Source organism: Pinus tabuliformis, chromosome 1_1 (genome assembly GCF_031772625.1).
Source record: "Pinus tabuliformis cultivar Carrire ecotype Pingquan chromosome 1_1, CPIR1, whole genome shotgun sequence".
Taxonomy (NCBI): Eukaryota; Viridiplantae; Streptophyta; class Pinopsida; order Pinales; family Pinaceae; genus Pinus; species Pinus tabuliformis.
In genome coordinates this window covers 681,232,356-681,258,283 of record NC_142297.1, presented here as the reverse complement: position 1 = coordinate 681,258,283, position 25,928 = coordinate 681,232,356, and positions in this window count along the sequence as shown.

The window sequence follows — 25,928 nt, the reverse complement described above, 5'->3', positions numbered from 1 at the left end:
GAAGAAGTGCCACCCTCGGCAGAAAAGGCAGAACCACCAAAATCAGGAGGGGAAAAGCGTGCTCCGGGCTCTAGTTCTCGGCCAAAGACGAGGAGCCAGGGAAAAGTTGCTCAAGGATGAGCAAATAGTTTAGCTGGGGGGTGATGATGAGCCCCAATTTTTGGTAAAATTTGGGCTCATTTGGCCTACTTGCTTTGCTCAAACCATTCACTTTTTACTGCTTATGCATGCATTTCTTAGTTTATTCATGTTGTTTGTAGGAAGAAGGGTAGACACTTTATCTACGTGACTAATGCATGATGCTTTCAGGTTTTTGGCATTAAAAGGGAGAAAAAGACAACGAAAAGGAGACAAGGAGACAATGAGGTGGCACTGCTGGTTTTTAGGAGAGAATGTCCACGGTCTTGGGGACATTCCTCGTGATTCCCACCAAGAACTCCGAGCTCCAATCCATCTTCCCTCCGAGCTGAGAAGCAGCCAGCTGTTCTACAGGAACAACAGTTACAAACTGTTCTACAGGAACAATAGTTATGACTGTCCTACAGGATCTGCAGTTAAACTCTAGTTGGACAGCCGAGCTCCTAAAATCAAGGATACCTGTTGGATAATCGTTTTTGCATAAATACTGAGGCCGTAGCATTGTAGAGAAGCTTTTTGAACCTTGCCATTACTTTTGTAATTGGAAAGTACGAGCTAGAGCTCAGTTTTTGTTCCTTTTTGTAAGCCAATTTGGCATGACATCAGATTATGAATAAAGAAGGCAGATTTTGATCTAGTTCTGAGTTTTCTCAAGGAGCTATAGCTCTCAAGTTAGGGCCCAACCTGAGAGCAATAGATCTCCTCAGTGTTGTAGTGTGTTTGCATTTCGTTCCAGCACTTTGAGTTTGTTTATTTTCACATGCAATTCGAATTCACAGTTTGTTAATTTAGTCATTTTCATGAGCATAGATAGGACTAGTTTATGATGATTTGTTTCAGTTTCTTAAGTTGGATAGAAGGATAGATAAAATCTCTTGGAGCTCCAGCAAAAAGGTTGTAAAGGCTCACTGCCATCTCACTGTTAGGGATTGGGGTGTAGTCCATGACCAACCACCAAAAAGAACAGCAGTCTTCTCATCTCCATGCAAGCTGCAACATAAACGTTCTCATTGAAGATCTTTTCATGCATTTTTGACATCGATCCATACTTTACTTCCAAGCATAAGTTTCATTTCTTGTTTTCCATTTCTGTTCATAGGTTTCATGTCATATTTATCATAGGTTAATTCCTCGTTTTGATGCATAGGTCATTTGTTTCATTTACGCTGCTCCTTCTCAAACCATTTTCTTCTTCTTCTTCTTGATCTATCTACAAGTTCTGTTTGACCTCTGTCTCCCTCATTCACCCTCCAACTCTCTCATTTGCCACATAGCTCCATCTCTTTCAACTTTCGTTGATTCCATCCTTTCATCTTTCCAATCATCCAACCATTGCATACACTCTTCCTTCATCTAATTTTCCAGCTCCTGAGCCCTCAACAGGTCCATCTCCATCTCACCTAGCCTCCCACACCACTCCAACACCCCATCATCTCCCAAAACCTCCACGGCCAACCATCCTGTAGAATTGCACAGCCTTCCTGTAGAAACCCGTGAGTTTCCTGTAGAAATCCCCTGCAGACATCCTGTAGGAGGCCACTCACTTGGTTGCTGAGCTTCTAAACGTGAGGAACCTCTGTGGACTGATGCTAAGGATCTATTGGGACCTCCCACAACCATTTTGACCTTGCCCAAGCTTTCCTTCCATTCCAACCGCTCCTGCACAACCAAACCCTAATTAAAAGCATCCTCACAATAAGTCCAACCACCTAATGAAAAAATACAAAAACATGATTTTTCAGATGCAAGTAGCTTAGATGCATTTATTTCAGTTCACTGCAAGTAATGGCATTGTTGGTAGTTGTTTCATTCACAGTTTTGCATAGTTAAGGTCTAGCTAGTCAAATTAGGGTTTCCTAGGGTTTCCATGCTTTATTAGTTTTCAGTTTCCTTCTGCAATTAGACTAGTCTCCTTTGAGTTAGCTTTCGTCCATCAATGATAAAGCTTCTTCTGTGAGCCTATAGAAGTTGGCTTGAGCCCTAGCGGACTTGTGCCAGCTGACCAAGTGATAGCTGTGACAAGGGCTAGTACTTGTGCATACAACACCGTCGCTTCCAAGTTTGTACGAACTACCGGGTTGATAAAATGAGAGACAGGAAGCCCCAGGAGTTGTAGCATTATTGCTACAATACTGGAGCTCACCACCTTGTCTTTTCCTTCCCCCTAAGGTTTCTCCTTTGGTTCAGTGGTTTACTTTTGGTCATGTTCTTGACCTTATTATTTCTATAATGTGTTGCTCATTCTATTTATTTTACCAATATTCATTAATAGCTTATTTTTCCTTTTAATCAAATTTATTAAAAAAACCCCTTTACTTATCCCTAGTGGTTTAAATCATTAATTCAATTAGTTAATGAAACAACCTTAGAATAATATAATTAAATATATAATTAAATAAAGGAATGAATGAATAAATAAGTAAGTAAATAAATAAATAAATACAGAAATTAAATTAAATAAAAGAAATTCAACCAATGTTCACTAATAGTTTATTATTTCCCTATATCAATCTTAAAATTAACCTCCCTTTTTGCCTATCCCTGGTGATTTAATAAATAATTAAATAAGTTATTTTAACAACCTTATAATAATAATAATAATAATAATAACATTGTTGTCCCTAAGGAACTAATAAATTAATTTAATAACTATAGAAAATCTTTCTTAGAAACCCCCCATTTTACTATTATATAAATTCAATAAGGAATTAAATATATTATAAAATAAAATAGAATCACTTTCGAATTTGATTTATTATAATATTTTAATTATTTATTAGAGAGAGAATTTAATTACTATAATTATAATACTTGTTTTTATTACCTTTTGACTAAAATGAAATGGTATTTATAATATAATATAATTACTATAAATATAATATTATTTTTTAGTTTTCAACATTATCTAGCCGTTTTTTATAGTTCTTGATGGTCAACCTAGTTAGCCTAGCTGTTTGGAGGATATGCTCTCCCTATTTAAGATGCAACAATGATCTGACTCAACTTCTCCTGACGATGAACCACATTAGTTAGTTCGAAATGCGTCGACAAAGGTGTTTCTACATGTGATTTACGCCGAATTTCTTCTTATGGCTATTATGGATCATAGAAGCCTCAATTCAACAATTAACAACTTAACAATATTTTAACAATATATCCTATTCATAAAAAATACCTTAATAATAGACATAAAACCTATCAAAATATATATAAGTCTTAAATATTTTTATCTACTAAAAATACTTTTATAACAAAAGAAAATCAACTTACTTAAAAATACTTTTAATATAATAAAAACATAACAATTTCACCCATAATTATATTACTAAATTTTGAATTGAAAAAACAAAAATAAAACAAACATAAAACAATTAAAATTCAAATTTATCCCATTTAAATGTAGAAATCGAAAATGTGCCGCAGTGTTGATCCAGTATATGCTGTCAGATTTGTCGGATTCGATTAACGTCTCTTTGGATCCATCAAATTTGTCGTGTTCAATTGAAGTGTATGTTTAGATATTAGTAGTGATCGCGGTTATGATAGCACCAGTAGCCTATTCACTAAATCTTCTTGTTTCTCGCGAGGCTGATTTGACTGTTATTGTTTTTAGAGATGTCTAATCTTGTAGTAACACCGCATGATATTAGAGAATAATTTTCTAGATAAAAAAAAGTGGGTTTTTATCGCGTAGTCTAACCAAGTGAAGGAGTTGTTCGGAAAGTTATCGAAATTCCAGTCATATTTAGAGAAAATCTGGCAAAGATTTTTGTAAATCCAAGTTATAGTTGTTAAACTTCAAAATTTTAGGACTCTTAGACATTTTTGATGGTGCTGAATCCATTTCCACCATTAAAAACACAATTCAAACATTGCCTCTACAAATTTTTTTGAATTTCTTTTCCTAGATGCCGGCCACTTTTGGCCGTCCGGGCAATTCCTCCACTCCGAGCAATTCCTCCACTTGTTAGACGACTCTGTTTTTATCAATTGAGAATGGCAGAATTTAATCTAATGCAATAAACTAATCACTCAGCTTGGACATCACATTTGTTACCTGAATAACTTATTTCAATGTTGTAATAAACTGGTATATGAAAGGTTCAATGAATGTTGACAACCTTATCTGAGTTTCATTGCCTTTGGATGCTCTATGGAGTTCAATGCAACAATTTACATGCTCACAAAGATATATATAGCAAGAGGTGTGGAGTATATGATTGCAAAATAGGCCAATGTTAAGGAGATAAAAAAAAATAAAAGAACAAAATATATCCCTAGTAATTTGGGCACATCATATCATTTTTATTTTACTAATATTATTTTGATTAATTTTTAGCATTTAAAACAAAAATTATCTAGTTATTGGTAATAAATAGCCACATTGATTTGTTGGATAACATTTAAATGTTGTTTATTTTTCAACGGATGTGATCAAGCTTGCCGAGATCAATGACCTCTGATCAATTGCAGGACCCCACGTGTTTTCGATTGTTAACGCGGGGGGGGGGGGGGCTGTAAAGCTGTTTTCCCAATCCCATCATTACAAATGTGGCAGCCCCACATTTATTATCGTACCCCCTTGCCGAAAACTACAAACCATTTCAGACATCCCCTCCCTGCAAATTGTCATTCAACCTTTCATTCCTTCTGCCAATTTCGCATACTGCCAAAACCTCCACTACATTTAATTATTGCGACTTCCCCTATAAATTTATCACATAACCCTCATGTATTAAATTCTCCTGAGCTAATGTTTGAAAAAATTAAACTCTCCCACACCATTTTCGCTCATAAACCAATTTTGTTTGTTATCAACAATTGATTAAAAGCATATCCATTTCCAAATTATCTTATTTGCTGCATTTGTTTACAATCAAGGCTTCTAGTTCAAATCTACAAGTGAATGTGAGAAATTCACCAGCTTACGATCATTCTATTTCTAAGTAATTGTTCTACTAACCCCCAATAATTTTTTTTTTCTTAATGGCTTCTCATAACGGGAAATACAAAGTAGTAGCTAGTCCCATGCTACCTTCAGTAATCAATTTACATGAGTTACCTGTAATTGACACTGAATTTAAAATTGCTGAAACCAATTGTGAGTTCTATCTCTACAAACTGCACAATTGGGTCATTTAAAAATACCATGATGCTAGTGATGATTTTTTTAGGTAAGTTATCTTTTTAGTTTCTTGTCGATTAAGGTACCCTACTGATTAATGGGTCGATCAAGTAATTTTAGGATTTTAATTAGTCTTTTCCTTTGGTAAAAATGTTGGAAATAATACTGAGAGGGGGGGGGGGGGGTGAATCAATATTATCAAGTGAAATATTCCCTTTTTCAAATTCAGATAATATACGCTACTTCAGTTAAGTAAACCCGCGTATATACGCAAATATGTAAAAGGAAAACTGTGTATACAATGTAAACTTATAATTTACTTTATTTGTCAGATGTTGATTGTTAATCTGTGTATCAGAATCAAATAACCAGTAACCAGGAACAGTAAAACAGAGCAGAAGACAATCACACACAAGAACACAAGATATAAGGTGGAAACGCAATGTGGGTGAAAACCACCTGCTGCAATTCGTCTCTATCTTCTTTTAATTAGAAACTTCCTTTTACAATGTACTGGTCCAGTCCTTTACCAGTACCCAGGCTGCAACCTGCAGAGAGCTACAACCCTCTCTCGTTCTCCAGCTTCTACTGGAAGGGAGCTCCAACCCCCTTAGCTCTTGCACTAGCCAAGATACTAGTACGTAGGTGATGGCCTATAGAAGGCTACAACCTTCTCTTTCTTCCAGGGACCACGTTTCATAAATTTTCAGACTGGATCCATGAACATCAATCAATCATAAACAATTTCTGCAGCAAACAACCTCCTTTTCACCAATAAGAACTGAATCAAGTAGATACTTCTCTGACAGTTGTACCCAAAACACAGTAACAGTAACCATACAACAAATTCTGAACCCAGAACACTGTAGTAATAAACATAAGCAGCTAGATCACAAGTCAAAAGATATACGCTACTTTAATAACCTGAAACCTGCATGCATACGCTTCTATTCTTGGAGAAACTAGCATATACGCTGTTTTCATTCACTGAACCAGCGTGTATACGCGCCTTCACTTCACTGAACCTGCGTACAGATCTATAAAAGATAATTCATTCTTTCAAATATTCAGACACTGATTAAAGTAGATTATCAGATTCATGGATCAAGCATGCGCCACATATAACAGATCAAAATCATGCAAAGATATTATCATTCAAGCCAGAAGATTATGACCCATCAATAGAACTTATCCTTCTTTGCGCTAAGGTTCCTCCTTCATTCAGATCAAGATCTGCACCATAACCCCAATCACCAATATTTCAAATCTCGCACTTATTAGATATTCAATTAATTCAGATGATTGTTTGCCAACTGATCTCCTTCCTCTTTTATAGCCTTAGGCCTTTCACAATACCACGGTCCAAAACCATAATAACACAATACCTTGGACCGAATACTTGGGGTCAAAACTTCTGACGAGATACCATGGTACAAAACCATAGCTTCAAATACCAAGGACTAACTACCACAGACCAAAAGTAAGTTATACAACATATACATGCTTTTCCTTGCATGAAAGTGCGTGTATACGCATACGCGCCTTTGTAACGTATAACACGCGTGTATACGTGCCTTTTTCTAGGTGAACCTGCGTATATATATTTTTCTTCATTCTGAAAGCCTGAACTGAGATCTGGACCTAAGATCTATCACCAAAGGGAGTTGCCATCAAGGACAACACATGTGCCATAGCTCCAAACTTGTTCCATAATGCCAACAATCTCCCCCTTTGGACTTGATGGTAACCCCACAATCCTCAAAGTCATTCTCCCCCTTTGTCATCAAGGGCAAAGGGTTGTGCTCCCCCTGAGTACATGCTAAAATCTTTGCCCTATTGTGCTGACCATGCTCCCCATGACTGTAGGCAAGATCTACAAAAAGATGTTCTTCAAGAAGAACCATGACTTATACATTATAAAAGACCTTCCTATCACCAAAAGACGCATTACATACATCCATCACCCAACCAAATGAGGATACATCCAACCAAGTTCATTACATTTTCATCATAGTGGGGAAACCAAAATAGGCCGTTACATGACCTTGACAGAGATACCATAAAAGAGATACACAAAAGAGATACATGTCCATTTTTCTCTGAAACAAACAAGTTTTAATAGCAAGATGATGCATCAACTACTCCCAGCTTCTGTTTGAGGTATTCAAAAGTTTCCCTGGGCAATGGTCCCTTAGAAGGAACATACTCCAATTTGACCTCTTGTTCCAACAAGAAAGTGATACTTGATCGGTATGTGCTTGGTCTTTGAATGCATGATTCTTTGAAATGCTTATTGCACTTGTATTATCACATAAGATGGAGATAGGTGGTGTAGAAGTGATTTGAAAATCCTACAAGGTCTGCATCATCCAAAGGAGTTGAGTGCAGCAAGATGCAGCAGCCACATATTCTGCTTCAGCTGTAGATAAAACAATCGAACTCTATTTCTTGCCGAACCAAGATACTAATCTGGAACCCATAAAGAATGCACCACCACTTGTGCTCTTCTTTTCATCCATGCTTCTGGCCCAATCTGCATCTTTATAAGCATGAAGTGTGAGATCTGTATCCCTAGGATACCATAAGCCATAGTTTTGAGTTCCTTGAAGGTACTTGAAGATTCTCTTAACTGCTTGAAGATGAGTTTCCTTAGGATTTTCTTGAAATCTTCCAACTATTCCCACTGCATGCATGATGTCTAATCATGTACCTGTCAAATAAAGTAGACTTCCAATCATAGATCTATAGGTTGGTTGATGCACCACTGCTGATTCATCATTTGCACTGAGGTTGCATCCTATAACTATTGGGGGTACATACTGGTTTTGCATCTTCCATGCCATATTTCTTCAATATCTGCTTGAGATACTTGGTTTGAGACAAAAAGATACCGCCTTCATTTTGTTGGATTTGCAATCCAAGAAAATATGTCAGTTCTCCAAGCAAGGACATTTCGAATTCTTTTTGCATCACCAAGGCAAAGCTTTGACTCATAGCTTCTTCATTGCTGCCAAAGACAATATCATCTACATACACAACAAGTATTAAGAATTTGTCATTTTCAATTTTTATATAAAGATTGCTATCTGCTGATCCTTTTGAAAATCCTTCTGATGAAGATATTTGTTTAAACGGTAGTACCAAGCCCTTGGAGCCTGTTTAAGACCATATAGAGCCTTTTTTAGTCTGCATACAAGGTTTGGATCATTCCCAAGAATGAAACCATCTGGTTGCTCAATGTACACTTCTTCTTCTAAGTCTCCATTCAGAAAGGTTGATTTCATGTCCATTTGAAATACTTTGAACTTCTAAAAGCTAGAGAGAGCAAGGAACATTCTGATGGCCTCAAGTCTAGCAACAAGAGCAAAGGTTTCTTCAAAGTCTATTCCTTCTTGTTGAGCATACACTTTACAAACAAGTCTGGCCTTGTTTCTAATCACTTCCCCATTTTCATTCAACTTGTTCTTGAAGATCCATTTTGTTCCTATGACATTCTTATCTTTTGGTCTAGGGACCAATTCCCAAGTGTTTTTCTTTTCGATCTGCTCAAGTTCTTCATCCATTGCCTTGACCCAGCATTAATCTTTGCATGCCTCTTTTACATTTTGTGGTTCAATGGATGCTTATGAAATTTTTCTTCTTGTTTGTATACCTGCCTCTTTCTGCCCCAAAATTTGAGATTCTGGATGATTCTTCTGAATGTACCTGGATGGAGTCTTCTCTTCTATCTATTCCTCTAGTGCCTCTTGAGCTTCTTCTTCATCATCAGTCTGATTTGAAGGGTGGTCTTCATCATCTTCGAGATTTTCATAAGCTACGTGCCTAGGAATGTTTCCTGCTTCATCAACCACTACATCAATGCTGTCAACAATTCTTCCAAGTCTTTTATTGTAGCACTTATATGCTTTTCTGTGAGGAGAATAACCAAGGAGAATGCCTTCATCTGCTCTAGGTTCAAACTTTCCAAGATTTTCATCATTATTCTTAATATAGCATTTGCTTCCAAAGATTTTGAAATGTTTTATCGAAGGAGTCTCACCATACCAGAGCTCATGAGGAGTTAGAGTGCTGTTCACCCGGACATTTGTTTTGTTGAGAATAACAACTGCATCAAATGCAGCTTCACCCCAGAAGGTTGCAGGAGTTCCAGACTCATCAAGCATAGCACGAGCCATTTGTTGAACCATTCTGTTCATCCTTTCCACGACTCCATTTTGCTGAGGAATCCTAGTTGTAGAGAATTCCCTTCTTATTCCATGTTCTTCACAAAAATCGAAAAATTCATTTGAGGTAAACTCCCCACCTCTATCACACCTGAGGCACTTCATTTCGTGATTTGATTCGTTTTCAACTAAGGCTTTGAAAGATTTGAATTTTTCGAAGGCTTCGTCTTTGTGCTTCATAAGTCCTATCCAAGCCATCCTGGAGAAGTCGTCAATGAATAATATAAAGTATTCTTCTCCTCGAGGTGACCTTTTCCTAGATGGACCACATACATCTGTATGGACTAGTTCAAGAGGCCTGCTAGCTAATCCTTCCTTCTCAGGGAAGTTAGTTCTAGTTTGCTTACCAAACTTACATGATTTGCATATTGTATTGTCCAGAATTTTGATGTCTGCAAGACCACGAACTCCCTGGTATTTGCATGCTTTCCTTATCTGTGAGAAGCTTAGATGCCCCAACCTCTGGTGCCATAACTAGTGTTCATCTTTCTTGCTCAAATATCATTGTTGTTGTCCTTCTTCAAATATGTATAAATTATTTGGAGTTCTTATGCCTTTGATCATTGTTTTCCCTGTATCAAGATCACTAACACTACATCCATTTGATCGAAATATTACCTCAGTTCCTTGATCACACATCTGACTGACACTCAGTAGATTATGCTTCAAGCCATCAACATACAAAACATTTCCAGCCTTGACTTTTTCTTTCAACTGAACAGTGCCTTTTCCTTTTGTGACTGTAGGGGTATCATTTCCAAAAGAAAATTTCTTTCCCTTTTCTAAAGCACTATATGATTGAAGTTTTTCTTTATCACCTGTCATATGCTTGGAACGTCCACTGTTGATGTACCATTGATTTTCCTGTCCTTCTGCATATAAAGCTATCCCACACCTTTCTGGTTGCGGTTCCTTCATTCTCCATGTTCTAGCATTCGAGGTTTTTTCCTTCTGAGTTGTCTTTCAAAACCTGCTCCTGCATTCAGAATCTTCATGACCGAAGTTATTACAAATAGAACATTCAATTTCACTTTCAAGGGCAGAAAAGTTGTTATAGGTCCTTTTCATGAATCCAGTCATACTTCTTTGTTTTTGAGCTTCTCTAGTCATGATTGTCTTATAGGCAACACATTGAGCTGCTTTGTGACCAAAGTTATGACAAGAGAAACATTGGCCATTGAAGAAACTCCTGCGATTATCAAATCTATCAACCAACTGATTGTAGTTTCTACTGACATCCATTCTTGAGGAAAATTGGGAATATTTTACCTATGGCTGGTTGTGGCTTCTGTTTTCCCTTAAGTTAGATTGCCCCCGATTTTCTTGATAGTCTTTGTTCATTCTTGAGGTAAACTGTCCCTGATTTACGTGATGATTTCTATTAGGCCTTGGCTCGCTCCTCCTTGTTGCATCAAGATAACTTTTGGAGGTGGATGCTTGAGATGCTTCTCCATTATATCCTAGACTTGTCTTGATTAGTGGAGAATGCTGCACATTGATAATCTCATCCAGAGTTTCAGATCCTTTAACAAATTTAAGATTAAGAGCTTTAGTTTTCTCAATCTCTTTTCTAAGTGCCACAATTTCACATTCCAGTTTTTCATGATGTTTTTCCCTTTCAACCAGTTGACATTGCAGAGAATCAATAATCACATTTTTCTCTTCTAAACTAATTTTGAGGTTAGAAATATCTTCACAAAGACCTTCTTCATCTATAACATCCATGTAGTCATCATCTTCAAAAGCCATTAAAAGTTTATAATTATTACCTCGTTCATCTTCGTCATTATTTGAAACTCCATTAGCATCTTCATGAGTGTAATAGCTTTTCTTATTTGCATTTTGTTTCTTGTTGCATCTAACAGGTTCCTTCCCCTTGTCAATCTTATCCTTATGAGGACATTTGGCAGCATAGTGACCAACTCTTCCACAAGCAAAGCATTTGAAAGGTAACTTACCTCAGAATCGTCCAGAACCCTGTTGAAGGTTCTTGACAAAATTTGATTCTTCTTCTTCTTCTGACACGTGCCTTGACTCATAGTAATCTCCTCTGCCTGAAGCCTTGAAAGCAGCTTCTCTCCTGTCTCATGGTCCTCCTTTCCTCATTTCATAAGCAGTTAGAATTCTATGCAACTGTGACATGGTAAGGTTTCGTAGATTCTCTTTTTCTTCTATTGCAGAAACTTTAGATTCAAACCTAGGGGACAAAGATCTTAGAAACTTTTCAACGACAACAACCTCTTTTATTTCTTCACCCAAATTTTTCATACAATTAACAATCTCATCTACATGAAGAAAATAGTTAGACACACTTTCATCATTGTGCATTCTGAGATTTTCATACTGAATTCTGAGGGTTTGAAGTTTTTCTCAGTTTACCTGTTCATCTCCTTCACAGCTCAGAACAATCTTGCCCCATATTTCTTTTGCGGATTTATACTGCATAACCTTCACGAATTCTGATTGAGATAGAAATCCTAAAAGAGTATTGACAACCTTTGCATTTGTTTCATATTTCTTCTTTTAAGTCGGATCTGTAGGAGTTGATGATGGAAAAGCGTATCCTGTATCTATGATATCCTAGACTTCTGTACCAAGAGATTGCAGATAGGCTGTGACTCTTACCTTCCAATAGACGAAGTTGGTCCCATCAAAAATTGGTGGCCTGATAGATGCTTCTATCTCATAGTTTCTCATGATGATGAATCTTCCCTCAAGCGATCAAGCTTCTTCAGAAGGACCTGCTCTGATACCAATTGTTGGAAATAATACTACGAGGGGGGTGAATCAGTATTATCAAGTCAAATATTCCCTTTCTCAAATTCAGATAATATACGCTACTTTAGTTATGTAAACCCGCGTATATACGCAACTATGTAGAAGGAAAACCACGTATACAATGTAAACTTATAATTTACTTTATCTGTTAGATGTTGATTGTTAATATGTGTATCAGAATCAAATAACCAGTAACCAGGAAGAGTAAAACAGAGCAGAAGAAAATCACACACAAGAACACAAGATATAAGGTGGAAACGCAATGTGGGTGAAAACCACCTGCTGCAATTCGTCTCTATATTCTTTTAATTAGAAACTTCTTTTTACAATGTACTGGTGCAGTCCTTTACCAGTACGCAGGCTGCAACCTGCAGAGAGCTACAACCCTCTCTCGTTCTCCAGCTTCTCCTGGAAGGGAGGTACAACCCCCTTAGCTCTTGCATTAGCCAAGACACTAGTACATAGGTGCTGGTCTACAGAAGGCTACAATCTTCTCTTTCTTCCGGGGACCATGTTTCATAAATTTTTCAGACTGGATCCATGAACATCAATCAATCATAAACAATTTCTGCAACAAACAACCTCCTTTTCACCAATTAGAACTAAATCAAGTAGATACTTATCTGATAGCTGTACCCAAAACACAGTAACAGTAACCACACACCAAATTTTGAACCCAGAACACTGCAACAATAAACAGAGGTAGCTAGATCAGAACTCAAAAGATATATGCTACTTTAATAACCTGAAACCTGTGTGCATACGCTTCTGTTCTTGGAGAAACCTGTGTATACGCTGTTTTCATTCACTGAACCAGCGTGTATACGCACCTTCATTTCACTAAACCTGCGTAAAGATCTATAATTTAGATAATTCATTCTTTCAAAAATTCAGACACTGATTAACCCAGATTATCAGATTCATAGATAAAGCATGCGCCACATATAACAGATCAAAATCATGCAAAGATATTATCATTCAAGCCAGAAGATTATGACCCATCAATAGAACTTATCCTTCTTTGCGCTAAGGTTCCTCCTTCATTCAGATCCAGATCTGCACCATAACCCCAATCACCAATATTTCAGATCTTGAACTTATTAGATATTCAATTAATTTAGATGATTGTTTGCCAACTGATCTCCTTCCTCTTTTATAGTCTTAGGCCTTTCACAATACCACAGTCCAAAACCATAATAGAAAAATACCTTGGACCGAATGCTTGGGGTCAACACTTCTGACGAGATACCATGGTCCAAAACCATAGGTTCAAATACCAAGGACTATCTACCATGCACCAAAAGTAAGTTCTCCAACATATACGTGCTTTTCCTTGCATGAAAGTGCGTGTATACGCATACGCGCCTTTGTAACGTATAACCCGCGTGTATACGCACCTTTGTCTAGGTGAACCTGCGTATATATCTTTTTCTTCATTCTGAAAGCCTGAACTAAGATCTAGATGTTATGAAACCAGCTCAAGAAAAGATAGAAAAGATAGATCAACGCCTTAGAATTCAGCCTCTTCGAGGGGGAAACCTCCTTTACATTACATAAATGAACAATTCTTTGATGATTCAAATGATAAAACCTCCTTTCTATATAGGAGTCTATGGAGTCACAATATAATCCAACCGACCTAACAATAATAATATAAAGCCACAAAAAGAATAATAGAGGGATTCTATGGGCACATTAATAACAATATGGGGGCAATGGGGGTACAACAATATAAATAAAGGGTATAACTACAATAGTAATGGGGTAATTACTAGTATTATAGGGACCCAACATGCCCCTCTCCTTCAAAAAAGTGTTGTCCTCAACGCTTGAGTAGTTTTGGATACTTCTGCATAAAATTCTCATCCTCCCATGTGGAATCTTCAGCGGATAAGTTCTTCCACTTGATAAGGTACTCTGGAATTGATCGATTTCGTAGCTGTCAAGTTCTTGTTTCTACAACTGCTTCCGGTTCCAATATAATTTTTCCTTCCTTGTCAATTTCTGGCAATATTGTTTGAACTGGGAGCTTGTCGCCTATAACCTTCTTTAAGCATGAAACATGGAAAACTGGGTGCAATCGAGAAGCTGCAGGAAGCTCCAATTTGTATGCCATAGTACCAATCTTTTGCAACACCTTGTACGGACCATAATACTTTGGTGATAATTTATTATCCTTCTTAGCTTGCTTGAGGGACATTTGCTTATATGGTTGTAGCTGTAGGAATACCCAATCACCTACATCAAAACTTCTTTCACTGCGATGTTGATCTGCCTGTTGTTTCATTCTATTCTGTGCCAACACGAGGTTATCCTTTAAGAGTTGGAGGACTTGTTGTTGATGTTCGATGTGATGTTTCACTGCCTGAACCTTAGAATTTTCTCTTAAATATGATGTGATGGATGGTGGTTGATACCCATAAAGTGCCATAAATGGGGTCATTTTTGTTGTTGTATGAAAGGAAGTGTTATACCACCATTCAGCCAGAGGCAACCATTTGACCCATTGTGTCTGTTTATCATATACAAAGCAACAAAGATATCCTTCCAAACATTTGTTTACTATCTCAGTTTGCCCATCAGATTGAGGATGATAAGATGAGCTATGAGCTAACTGAGTACCAAGACAAGAAAATAATTTTGTCCAAAAATTTCCAGTGAAAATGGGATCTCTGTCACTTACAATAATCTTTGGGTTACCATGGGTAAAATGGATGTGATAATGCACAAAAGTGTTCATACTTGGTAAGTCTGTCAACTACCACCATGATGACACTCTTTCCCTCAGACTTGGGTAAACCTGTGATAAAATCCATTGAAACCTCCTCCCAACGTTGGCTTGGAATGGATAAAGGTTGTAATAGACCCGGTGTCTTAATTGTTTCAACTTTATTTTGTTGGAAAACCAAACATTCTGCCACAAACTTTTGAATATCTGATTTAAGGCCATCCCAAAAAAATTCCTTCTTAAACCTGTGGTAAGTTTTTAAAAATCCTGAGTGCCCTCCTAAGGGAGAAGTGTGCAATTCCATAAGAATCTTTTGTTTTAGCTGGGAATTCTTACAGAGGTATAAGCGATCTTTGTACCATAACGAATCATTTTTCCAGCTAAATGTATCAGACGTACTGGAATCTTGTTGTAGCTTTTGAATAAGTGCCCACACTTCTTCGTCATTCTTCCATTCCTCCCTTGCTTCATTTATCCAATCTGGTTGGATGATAGAAATAGCGCACAACAATGCTTCCACATCCTCATCCTTTCTTGAGAGTGCATCTGCCACCACATTTTGCTTCCCTTTTTTGTAGATGATTTCAAAGTCATAACCCAACATCTTTGTGACCCACTTTTGTTGCTCTTCAGAGGATAATCTTTGTTCTAAAAAGTATTTAAGGCTATCATGATCCGTTTTTACCTTGAAGTGTCTTCCCATTAGGTAGGGTCGCCATTTCTTAAGTGCATGGAGTATTGCAACATTTCCTTCTCATAAATAGCTTTGCTTAAAAACTTTCCCTTGATTGGACGACTTTCAAAAGCAATGGGTCTTTCATCTTGCATTAGAACAACACCAATTCCATTTCCTGAAGCATCACATTCCACAATAAAGGTTTTTGTGAAGTCCGGTGTAGCTAAGACCGGTGCTTGGCACATTGCCTCTTTAAGATGTTCAAAGGCCTTTGTTGCTTCCGGAGTCCATGAAAATGCATCTTTCTTCAATAATGTCGTTAGAGGTGCTGCTATTCTCCCATAATTCTTAACAAACTTGTGATAATACCCTGTCAACCCAAGAAATCCGCGCAAATGCTTTATGGATGTGGGGATTTTCCATTCCTTAATGGCTTTAATTTTGCTAGGGTCTACCTTAACTCCTTCATGAGATACAATATGACCCAAATATTCCACCTCCTGGACTCCAAAGAAACATTTGGATCTTTTGGCATATAATTGTTTCTCCTCCAATAGTTGTAGCACCCTGTCAACATGTTCAACATGATCCTTCCAAGACTTGCTGTAGATAAGTATATCATCAAAAAATACTAACACAAATTTTCTAAGGAATGGTTTGAAAATTGAATTCATCAAACCTTGAAATGTTGAAGGTGCATTGGTAAGGCCAAAAGGCATGACCAAAAATTCATAATGACCCTCATGAGTTCTAAATGCCATTTTCGGAATGTCTTCAATCTTCATTCTGATTTGATGATATCCTGAACGAAGATCCAACTTGGTGAAGTAAATTGATCCATGCAATTCATCCAGTAATTCATCAATGACAGGAATGGGGAACTTATCTTTAATAGTGAGCTTTTTGAGCTCCCTATAATCCAGACACATGCGCCATGATCCATCCTTCTTGTGCACCAATACTACTGGAGCAGAGAAAGAACTTTGACTCGGTTGAATTATACCAGCCTCTAGCATTTCTGCAACCATACGTTCAATTTCACTTTTTTGGACATAGGGATATCTGTACGGCCTGATGTTTGGAGGAACACTTCCTGGAATCAGATGAATAGCATGATCATGATCACGCATAGGTGGGAGACCTTTGGGAGTCTCAAATACCTTGGAATGATTGTCCAGGACTTTTTGGAGATCTGGAGAAATAGATGATTCTAATGTGGAAACATCTAGCGAACATAATTGTGCAATTACACCCCTTTGCTCCTTTTTTAGAAGCTTTTTCATACCATTAGAGCTGATTATCTTTCCTGGTTTCCCTGCAATACCCCTTAATTCAACTTCCTTTCCTTCCACAGAAAATTTGATGAAAAGTTCTTGAAAATTAAAAGCTATTGTACCCAAGGATTGTAGCCATTGGACTCCTAGTACAACATCAACACCTCCCATTGGAATGGAAAGCATTGGGCTAGTCAATACATATTCTCCCATGGATAGCTTGATATTATGGCACTTTCCAGAGCAATTTATTGTTCCTCCATTTGCAATCATCACTTGACACTCTGGTGCTGGATATAGGAAGCAATTCAATTCTTTTGCTACCCTACAATGAATAAAATTGTGGGTGCTTCCTGAATCAATCAACACTATTACCTTTTTCTTCTTGATTTGTCCTTCTATCTTGATGGTTTGAGGAGTGGTAATTCCCGCCAATGCATTACAAGATATGGTCGGATTTATTTGTTCTTCATCTAGGCTTTGTTCCTGGAGTATATCCTCTTCTTTTGACCTTTCTTGCTCCTTTTCTTCTTCCTCTTCACAATCTATGTAGAATAATTTCTTCTCAGCACACTTATGACCTTTAGTGTATTTGCTATCACAACTGTAACAAAGCCCTTTTGCTCTTTTTTCTTCCAATTGTTGTGGTGTCAACCTTATAGGTTGTGGAAGACTAGGGGAAACAACACTTCCATCTTTATAGTTGTGAGTGGTATGCTTCCTGGTTGCCATAATTTTGCTTTCCATTTTTCTTGCTAACCTGAATGCCTTCTCTAATGAATCAGGTTCCCAAAGGCGAACATCATGTTGGATATTATCCTTTAAAGACCTTATGAACACATCAATCCTATGCTCCTCTGGAATATCTTTTACCCTTATGTTCAATTTTTGGAACTCCTCAATGTGCTCCATTATTGAACCCTTTTGTTTGAGACTTATCAATTGGCTAAAAAAAGTGTTGCTTTTTGTATCCTCATAATGTGCTATCAATTCTTCCGTAAAAATTACCCAAGTGATAAATTGTTTACGAGAGCAAAGCCATTGATACCATACAAATTGATTTGGTTCCAAATATAAAGTTGCCATACGTACCTTTTGTGTGTTTTGCACATTATTGAGATCGAAGAACTGCTCGATCTGTAATATCCATGTGGCGGAATCCTTGCCATCAAACTTCCTCATATCGATTTTTGGAATATGTGGGTCTTCGATCCAACATTAGAGTCTATGGAATCATGATTAACATTTGTTTTGTTCACATCATGAGTTTCCTTTACAACCTTTTCACCATTAGTAAGTATTTCTTGTAGAAAATTTGTCAAATCTGTCTTCAAATCTACCATGTCTGTCTTCAAATCTGTCCTCAAATCTGTCTTCAAATCATCCATCTTAGCTTCCATGCTCTTTATCTTAGATTCCATGCCATTTATCTTAGCATCTGTTAGCTTTTGTGAGCATGACATTTGTTGCACTTGTTCTTGTAATTTTGATATATCATGTAGCATTTCTTCCTCTTCTTCATGAGTCATGCTAGAGCTTTTAGGTTCCTTACTAGGTGTTTGCATTTTCTTTCCTCGGGGTATCTATTACCAATAATAATGCTTTACTATGCCCTTTGAATTCCTTCAAACCAAGCTTATGCAAAAATAAAAAATAAAAACTACACACCTTTTTTTACTTTGTAGAATCCTGATATTGAATCTGATGTATCTCTGTAATTTCGAATCGTCCAGGTCTGAAATTGTGACCTGTAGTAACCTTCTATGTCCTCTTTCCAATGCCACTACTCTGATCTAAATTGGATTCTCCAAGAAAGAGTTATACACAATATCTCGCAGTGACCTAATTATAGACTTGTTCAGTAGAGCGAACTTGTATGAAGTTCCACATGTCACTGTTTCAACCTTTGACTCTCAAAAATATATAAAACAAAACTACCGTCCGTCCTCTTTCTGTACCTTCTTACGAAATTTCAATCCGATGCTCAGAAAGAAAGTTATGACGATTTTTCCCAGGTCACCTGTTTTGAGTGTAATTCAGGAGTCTGCAAAAAGACCAACTTCCTGAGATCATATCTCCGAAAATATCATGCGAAAAGCTCTGAAATTTGGACCCAAGGTTCAGCGCGATTTCTTCTCAAATGGGTTTTTTTTGCGACTTCTGAAACGTCACAGAAAAAATGTTGTAGAGAAAATGCCACGATGACTTGTTTGGAGCAGCGAAACCCTAGAATCCAAAGCTCTGATACCAAATGTTATGAAACCAGCTCAAGAAAAGATAGAAAAGATAGATCAACGCCTTAGAATTCAGCCTCTTCGAGGGGGAAACCTCCTTTACATTACACAAATGAACAATTCTTTGATGATTCAAATGACAAAACCTCCTTTCTATATATAGGAGTCTATGGAGTCACAATATAATCCAGCCGACCTAACAATAATAATATAAAGCCACAAAAATAACAATAGAGGGATTCTATGGGCACATTAATAACAATATGGGGGCAATGTGGGCACAACAATATAAATAAAGGATATAACTACAATAGTAATGGGGTAATTACTAGTATTATAGGGACCCAACACTAGACTTGAGATCTGTCACCAAAGAGAGTTGCCATCAAGGAAAACAACTGTGCCATAGCTCCAAACTTGTGCCATAATGCCAACAAAAAAGCCTTCAGTTTTTGAAGTTCAGTGTAGTAGGCTCTTTTAAGCATCAATCAGTTTTGGTTTATCTGTTTCTATATCATCAGTTAGAAAAATTTATGTTTCCTTTGTAGAAGTTGGATGTTACAAGCATCCCATAGTCAGTTATTCATTGGACTTCACTAGTGAGAAAGACTTATGAAGAATTCTCGTTTAGTGATTTTTTCAATCAATTCTTGTATGTACCAAATTATTTATTAAGGAGTGACATTGTTACTAGGATTTCTACTGAAATTAAAAGAATTTTACATCTTAGTCAATGGTTAAAGGTTGAGTGAATATAGCATGACAGAAGGTGAGTTAAAATAGATGTGGAGGAGATGAACTGAATTTTAGTGGCACAGAGGAGAGGAACTGGAAAGAGCTAGGGCTTACAGAAAAAACTAAGCGTTGGACACCATGGAGGGGTGTAAGGCGCGAAGCACCACTCCCTCCTATAGTCAAGTAGTCTCCAGTCACGGTAAGAAATTGCTGGATGCTGAAAAAGGTTTTTTGGGAGGAGGAAAACAAGACAACAGGAACACACATGAGCAGAACAATAGGCAGGAAGACACCAGAAGAGAAAAAGGAGTAGAGGAAAATAACCAGAATGCAGAAACCAAAAAACATAATGGTCCATGTAAGCCTAAGGCTACTATCAAACCCAGAGTGGTGTTAAGTGATCCAACGCTGAAGGTGCATAGGGATCACATGATGACTTATGCTATCATTTGCAAATTCATGGGGTTATGGACAACAGAGAAAGTGCTATAGGCATGGATCAAAAATCATTGGAAACCAAAAGGGGATATAGACCTAAACCTTGGATCAAAGGGTTTATTCATTGTATTTTTCACTAATATTGAGGATAAAGACAAGTTGTTTGAAGGAGGGCCCTACTTCTATGCAAATCCAGGCCCCTGTATGCGGCCTTCGATGATGAATTGTGTCCTAGAGCGAGAGACTTTCACTTTGGTCCCAGTTTGGATACGGCTCTACTCCCTACCACTAAATTACTGGCAACTAGAACCATTATCAGCAAAAGGAAATAAACTAGGGTGTTTTGTTAAAATATCTGAGGCCATTGAAGGGGAAAGTACACTTCCTTTGCTCGTATATGTGTGGAGATGGATCTCTTTGGAGCTCTACCAGATGAAGTGATCGTGGAAGTTTTTGATGAAGAACGGGTACAAGCGATGGACTATGAACATGTTCCTTTCAGATGCCGCAAATGCCATTAACATGAGCATCTATTCAGGGACTGCCCTTGGAAAAATACAGAGAATTAAAGTCATAGTAGGGAAAGAAACTGATAGCTTTCACAAGGTGGGAAATAGAGGTAAAGGAGGGAAAAGGGTATAAAAAAAAACAACGAGGAAAAGCAGACAAGCCAGAATAGATATAAGGTACTAGAAGAAGAACATGAGTTAGAAGAGGCAAATTAGACTATGGAGGATAGCCCAGGGGAGAAGGAAAAGGAAGAAAAAATGGAGGAGATACAATATATTAACCAACAAGAAGACTATGTTGAGAAACATGGAACATTATAAGGACCAAGAGATGACCTCGAGTGAGGTGGAAACAGAGGATCATGAACTGCAGGACATTCTCAAAAGGGAACATCTAGATCTGGAGAAATTCCTGAAACAGGGAACCACAGAGGGAATGGATTCATTAACTCAAGTAGAGTTCAATAGAGTGAAACAGTTGTTTTTGTGGAGAACTCAGACAAAAGGGTTTGGAGGTAAAATAAACCTCGAGATTTAGGACAATGAAGGGGTGAAAACCATGAAAACGACATCGAGACTCACTCCCAGAAACCTAGGTAGGAAAAGGGGTAGAGAGAAACAAAACGAGTTATTGATTGAATGTGGAAAACTGGTGATAGATTCAGATAAGATGAAAGATCTATCTAGCTACTCTTTTATAAATCTTTTTGAATGAAGCTCACATCTTAGAATATTAGAGGTCTAGGAAGTAAAAGGAAACAAAGAAATCTTAACAATAGAATGAAAGAAGAGAAACATGATATGATTTTCATCTAGGAAACTAAATGCTCAATAGAAAAAATAAGAGAAATACATAACAAATGGCTTAATAGATATGAATTTCTATAAGTCAAACCAGACAAAACAGCAAGAGGTATTCTAACACTTTGGAACCCTCAAAGAATAGGTATAGTGGATGTTGAAGCATCTAGGAATTATTTATCAGTGGTTATTCAGCCTTTGGGAGACAGGGAAATTTATTTAATCACAAATGTTTATGGTCCACAGAAGCGTGATGACAAACTCAGACTACTTGACTCACTAGAGGATCTGAGAGACAAACATTCAGGAATACCATGGATTTCGGGATGGGACTTCAACATGATCAGATCCCCGTCAGAAGAAAGGGTGGGACCAGAACACTAGGCAGAGACTCTATAGAATTTCAGAATTTTATAAACAATATGAAGCTAGTTGACACAGATACAAGTAATGGCCTCCTTACCTGGAACAACAAAAGACGTGGAGAGTCTCAAGTAGCCTCAAACTTTGACAGATTCATAATCTAAGAGGACCTTATGTTCACAGGCCTTGATATGACAGCGAGGATTCTCCCCTTTGGTGGATCAAACCATTGGCCTGTTCAACCTGAGGTTTCCTGTATAGGAACCCCAAAAAACAGACCTTTCCGGTTTGAAAATATCTCAGTCACCCATCTAGACTTTATTAGCAACATTGAAAATGGTGGAAATAAGATTTGCAGATTCAAGGAACGAGAATGTTTCTACTGCACAAAATACTGAAACATATCAAAATCAAGCTCAAAGATTGGAATAAGAATGAGTTTTGCAACATTTTGAGGCTAAAAAATTTGTCGAAAGGAAAATACAAGAAATAAATCAAACCCTAATCATCGATGGATTTGATGTGGAAGGAAATGAACAAGCTAACAATCATCAATGGGAATGAGAGGAATTATGAAAACAAGAGGAAATATTTTTGAGGCAAAAATGAAGAGTTCAATGGCTAAAAGAAGGAGATAGAAACACAATGTTTTTCCAGAGATCTACCATGGAGCACAAATCTCACAACAGGATCTCATCTATCAAGGATTCTAGAGGCAACTAGCTCAACACCCACAAAGATATAGAAGTTGTGTTGGCTCAACTTTTTCAAGGCATAGCAAAGGAATCTCTCTTAGACAGATCTCAATTTATTAGTAACTTCACAATGCACATTCCTAAGCTAGTAACAAGAGAAGACAATTATAATCTTAATAGGCCAGTGAATGAAGAGGAGGTCACTGAAGTCATCAAAGATATGCAGAATGGAAAAATGCCAGGCCTAGATGGTTTCAATGTAGATTTACGTAAAGCTTTTTCGGGTATTGTCAAGCAAGATATATTGAATGTGGTGGAGGACTCCAGGAAGAATAGAATTGTATCGAAGGAATTCAATACATCGTTCATCTCCTTGATTCCAAAATAGGAAAATGCTATGACACTTGATAGATTCATACCTATAGCCTTATGCAATGTGGTGTATAAAATAATTTCCAAAATAATAGCCAACGGGCTTAAACCCCTTCTACCAACTCTGGTTTCTGTGGATAAAATGGGATATGTGGAGGGTAGACAAATTCTCGACAATATCATTAAAGCTCATAAGGTGGTTCACTCTCTGATAAGTAAGAGGCAGGTAGGAATGATTATGCAATTGGACCTAGAAAAGTCTTATGATAAGTTAAATTGGGCCTACATTAGGAAAGTCCTTCTAGCTTATGGATTTGACCATAACTGGATGAGATGGGTAATGGCCCTTGTTACTACCTCCAGTTTTTCAATTCTAGTAAATGGTTCTCCTTCGAAGATCTTTAATCCTTCAATAGGCCTCAAGCAGGGAGACCCTCTCTGCCCCTTTCTCTTTATTCTTATGATGGAAGGACTAGGCTGAGTGATCTAGTTTGCCAAAAAAAAGGTAAAATCCAGGGTCTTAAAATATCCAGGAACGGACATGCTTTAACCAATCAATGATTTGTAGATGTTACCATGCTACAGGGTATTCCCACGATCAAGAAAGTGCTAGCTTACAAACAAATCCTGCAAGACTTTGCTATGGCTGCGGGAACAGAGGTAAGCCTCTTCAAATCAAAGATTTTCTTTTTCGACACTAACATTGCTATTCAAAGAAATATTTCCAGAAATCTAGTCATTCAAAGAGATATGCTACCATCCAAATATTTTGGAGTACCGCTCACAGACAAACCTTTGAGCAAGAAAGTTTGGGAGCCTGTGATTAATAAGTTACAGGACAAGATATGAAAATGGACAAGTAGGACTTTGAACTTGGCAGGCAAGATGGTGCTTACAAAAGTTGTGCTTCAATCAATCCCCATATTCATGTTTTCAGCCCTTCTAATTACAAAAGGACTTATGCAATGATGCAAAAATACACAAAGAGATTTTCTTTGGGGCAAAGGGGAAGAAAAGAAAAAATGGGCCTTGGTAGCCTGGGAAAATATATGCAAACCTAAAACACATGGAGGTTTAGGACTAAATGATCTTGAAGTGCTAAAGAAAGTTTTGGGTGAAAAATTATGGTGGAGATGTTTAAAATATTCAGATGCTCCTTGGGCACAAATTTGGAACTAGAAATATACAAATAATTGGCAAGACAAGGACCACATATGAATGTTTGGAATCATAAAAGGCTCCCACATCTGGAACAAAGCTTGTGAAAATAGAGGCATAGTTTAGAAAAATAATTTCTGGGAAATTACAGCTGGAGAGCTTGCTGGTTTTGGTAGGATAAATGGAAATAGGAACTAGGATATTAAGAGAAGACTTTTCAAATCTCAAGAATGATACTGACACCAAAGGGTTACTCTGAGTAAATAAGTTTTTCGATTAGACAAATAGCGGAGGAAAATGGAGAATTTGGAAGGAAATGGAGTACAGGGATAATGCCCCCTTGAAAGCACATGCTGATGCTCTAAAAACCATCCTAGATCAAAGAGAGATCTTGATATTAGCTGATTCTAACCAACTAAGATGGGGCAATAACAATGAAGGAAACTTTAACCTTAAACAGGAAAAGTGAATAGCCCTTGAGCTTGATTCTACAAAACCTGATTGGGTTTGGAAGAAGATATGGAAGAACCAAGGATGCATGAATACCAAACTATTCATGTGGTTAGTGCATCATAAGAAACTTATGACCTGGGAAAAAATTTGGAAAAGCGGTGTTTATAGCCCATCCAGATGCCAACTATGTGAATCACAAGAGGAAAATATGGAGCACCTTCTCAACCTTTGTACATTTACTTCCTCATTGTGGGATGGGATTTCCTCTATATTCAGACAAACTAATAGGGATAGAGGAAGCATTACCAATACCCTAAGGAATTGGAGGAGAAACTTCTCTGATTATGAAACAGTAAACAAAGCTTGGGCTTTAGCTCCAAGCTTCCTAATATGGGATGTCTAGAAAGAACGCAACAATAGAATTTTCAAAGATAAAAAGAATTCCTCCCAGAGCATCATGGAACAAATTTTAAGACAGCTCAAGGAGATGGTTGGAACTTTAATGCAAACACCCCCTAAGAACCTCCCTTTAGATGTTGATTTGTAGATACTTCTCCAGTTGGGTATGCAGGGGCTTATTCCTTAGGCCAATAACAGATCTGTAGATCAACTACTCACTGATAAAGACTTCTGGCATCCTCTCCATCAAGGAAGTATGAAATTTAACATAGATGGGGCCTCAAAAGGAAACCCATGAGTAGCTGGTTATGGGGGAGTGATAAGGGATGAAAATGGTTTCATACAATACATTTTTTATAGTAATTTGGGAAGAGCCACAAATAATATGGCGGAGCTAATGGCCCTAGAGAAATGTTTAGAAATCCTGAAGAATGACAATTTTCAGAACATCATAATTGAAGCAGACTCTGAGCTGATTATCAATTCAGTTAAGAGAATCTGTTGTGGTTCGACTCTAGAAAAAGTCTCGAAACATTGGAGGCTTCTTCAGGTTTATCAAAGGATCCATTCCCACCTTCAGAACATGAGGACCTTAAGTTTCATACATGTGCACTGGACCGCCAATAAATTGGTGGATATATTAGCCAATAAAGGTGCTCTCTATGCTAAGAGCAGTAATAAGTATAGATGGCATGAGGTTCCCCAGGGTAGATTGAGGGATGATTATGTTAGCCAAGTGAATGCGGATCAAGAACTCTATCAGAATAACGAATTCTAGTAGATCCCAAAAGTCGCAGTTTAGCAGATAAATAATAAACATGCAGACGTT